The sequence below is a fragment of the Triticum aestivum genome, chromosome 5B, assembly GCF_018294505.1.
Source record: "Triticum aestivum cultivar Chinese Spring chromosome 5B, IWGSC CS RefSeq v2.1, whole genome shotgun sequence".
NCBI classification, from domain to species: domain Eukaryota; kingdom Viridiplantae; phylum Streptophyta; class Magnoliopsida; order Poales; family Poaceae; genus Triticum; species Triticum aestivum.
Genome location: NC_057807.1, coordinates 331,903,965 through 331,907,308, shown reverse-complemented (window position 1 = coordinate 331,907,308; position 3,344 = coordinate 331,903,965). Strand labels below are relative to the sequence as shown.

General features: G+C 39.1%; 1 long non-coding RNA gene across 2 annotated transcripts; it reads right to left on the bottom strand.

Moving 5' to 3' along the window:
* Nucleotides 1-209: 209 nt before the first annotated feature.
* LOC123111709 (uncharacterized) lies at nucleotides 210-2,348 on the bottom strand. Of its 2 annotated transcripts, XR_006454657.1 has the most exons (3): nucleotides 2,190-2,348; nucleotides 1,703-1,777; nucleotides 210-740 (listed from the first exon to the last, which is right to left on the bottom strand). It is a non-coding gene; the product is annotated as an uncharacterized lncRNA (long non-coding RNA). The 2 variants fall into 2 exon arrangements; XR_006454656.1 differs by having other exon boundaries at nucleotides 1,703-2,348.
* Between the last annotated feature and the right edge of the window lie 996 nt (nucleotides 2,349-3,344).

The window sequence follows — 3,344 nt, the reverse complement described above, 5'->3', positions numbered from 1 at the left end:
GTTGTATTTTTTTGGCAATGGGTTTGTAAAAAGAAAATATTTGTGTGACATGAATAGGTTACTATAGGCTTGAGCAATCACATAGGACATGAATTGTAACTATTTTTATAAAAAAGAATAGACTTGTCCTTCAAATATATACTTGAGAAGGTAAACATAGGTGACACAATAAAAAAGAAGTTAAACATAGGTGACACAATAAAGCCTAGTTTGATGAACTCTATCACACACTTTGTGATGTTTGATGAATAAAGCTACCCTTCAAAAAAAGTGACAATAAAATGTACTGAATACATGATGAACATTTCTTAGAAATAGTGGTCAATTACATCATATAATTTGGTTTTGTACAAAAAAAGTTTCCTCTTTTGTGTATATATCCTAAACACCACCCCTTGCGATGAACTCTTTGTCTTTGTCCACAAATTTGGTTATTCGCCATACAACATGTCAGTTGCAGTCTCCTGAAGCATAGGAACAACACAACTTAAAACAATCTGGTCAAACATACACTAAGAATATACTCATGGGCATTATCGACAGATTAAACCAAAGTTATAGTGCAGCAGGTTCTATGTAAAGTCAAGTTACCATATGGTTTTTATGAACCAATGGAGAAAAGCCGAAACACTGACCCAAGAATTAACTTGAGAAGGTCGTTCTTCAAGCTGACTCCTAGCAGAAGATGATGCATCTAAGTGAAGCTGCCTGGAGATTTCTTATATGTCCCTTGCTCTCTACTGCAACAGATAGTTGGAATGGCATATAAGATAAGTGTGAGGTAATGACAGAAGCTCACTCTCAAAAGGCACATTCAATATGTGTATGTAATGATATAGATGCGTTATTAATTAAGTAACCTTAATAAGTTGTTGCATATTTCTTCTAAGGACAACTGTTTACATATTTCTTCTATATCCATTGCTCTCTGATGTAACGATTAGAATGGCAAACAAAGTAGTTCTTAGGCATTGATATTACCGACTTACTTGTTCGCAGGCGTATACTGAAATCGAGAGCATAAAGGTAATATGCTATAGTATATATCTGTACTGTACGTAACAAAAGAGTAGTCTCTTTCCTTTTTTCAACATAACAGTCTACTTATCTGACGCACTTGGGCTAACACGAACATAAGAAAACACCAATGACTAATCATTTGGAAGGCAGCATGGCTGAGTCCTACACATGGCTAGTCAAGCCCTCTTGCCAAGCTAGAAAGTTTCTTACAAATGCGGAAATATCCACAAAATTGCATCTCTCCTGTTCTACTCAAATAATATTTTGTATATATCAGAGGTTTCAAAAGCTAGGTACCAGTTAACTCCTATTGTGTCTGTTTGTATATATATCATTGGTCTGTTTTATTCTAGAGCCTTACTAACCAAATAAAGATCAAAACTTTGAAGACCATAGAATTTACTTCAAAGTTTTGATCTTTATAGTTCTGAATAGTTGCCTAGAATTCATAAACTTTAGTATGAGACTGTAATCAAGAATAATGAATGTAGGTGATCTGATATCTTGTTCGAACAATAAAATAAATAAGGATATACAGGTAATGGATTTGACCAACAAAACCAAATACTTCTAGATCTGTACGAACTTCTAAAGAATTGATCAAATCTTAAAAGTTAGAAAGGCTAAGGAGATAGAGTAATGATATGTTACAGGAATAAGAAAGCATGTCCGCTGACCATACATAGTAGCTGATTAGCGATGATGCACTCAATGCGAACCGGTGTTTCCATGCCTATCAGGATAAAGGTATTCTTTTCTGCAAGGATAAACATGGAAGTGGAGTGATCAAGCACACCGAAAAGAGTTTTCATGACTTAAAAATAATAAACAGAACATGGAAATAAGTGCTTTGAAAGATAGAATTTTGGAGCTGCACAAAAGATGCAGCTGAAGAGGACACCCCTAAATGAAAACATCAAGCTAAAAAATTAAGCTAGCAAACCAGTCTGACCTATTAGATATGCCACATGGATAGTAGCACGCACCTACATATTGAAGCAACAAAATTGACAAAAAAATCCCCATATATGAACATCACAATCTGTGGCAATAACTAAACACAAATTAAACCTAAAAGAAGAAGTCAAATGATAAATCTTCTACAACATTAACACATGGGTGATAACATCAAGAAAACAATGATTGTGTTCACACGAGAGAAATATCACCTTGTTCTTCGTCACCGAATTCTTCTGCTGGATTATTCCTCCTCTTATTTCTCAGATCGTCCGACATCGAATCCGAAGATGGAGCGCCTAACAGAGCAGAGCAGGGAAAATCTTTAGGTCTAGTAAAACATTAGCCAAGCGAGTACACAATTTCTTGTCCATTACCTTGAGGAATATGAGATCCAAAAATAATACACTGCGATAAGGTGACCATTATGACAATGTCCAGGGACCTGCAAGCACCATTGAGTACAATCACAGAAAAAAATCAAAAATACATTACAGAACAACAGGACATCATCACAATAATACCTTTAATCTAAGAGAATAAATGAATATTACTGAAGAAATGATGGAAGGAGAACATAGCTATAAAGCTTTTATTAATCGATGAGTAGCCTGGTTCACTTCCCAAATATAAATATGCAGAAATTGAGGGAGATGGACACCGATCAATTTGACATGCTGCACTTTGTGCCAAACTAAGAGACACAACCAGCCAATGTATTTTTAGCTCCACTACACCAATCTAATTGTTAGCTGATCAAGCAGAAAGAATAGACAATATAAACCATGCCAACATCAGCATCAGCACACAAGCGCACAGCCCATGGTATATGCAGACACCTAAACCAGAGACAAAAGTAGGCCTAGTGCTAGAAAACACACACACCAAAATTATACCAAGCAAACAAAAGCACATACCATCACTTGCAGAGGCAGTAGCATACGCAAAACTCATAAGAAACGCAAAGAAAGAAGCTAAGGAGTAGTGCATTACCAGAAGAAAGAAGTACAGCCAGGACGCCTCTTGTACTGGCCCATGGCTGTGGTCGCCAAGCGCGCGCGCAGGGAAGCTCGTCCCACTTGCAGGCGCTCATGTAGACCTCGGGGAGCTCGAGCACCTTGCGGAGCGTTACCTGCACCTCGCAGCGGAGCCGGTTGCGGACGCGGTAGGCATAGTGCTTGTCGGGGATAGCGAGGTACTCGGGGCTCAAGTCGCGCGGGAATACCCGGCACGCGATGGCCTCGCAGAGCAGCGTCGCGCGGTCGTACGACAAGCGCAACGACGGCCACCACTTGGCGGCGAACACGATCTTGGCCGTGCCGCCCGCGTGCAGGTGCTCCTGGTCCGACTTGAGCAGCCCGGCGAAG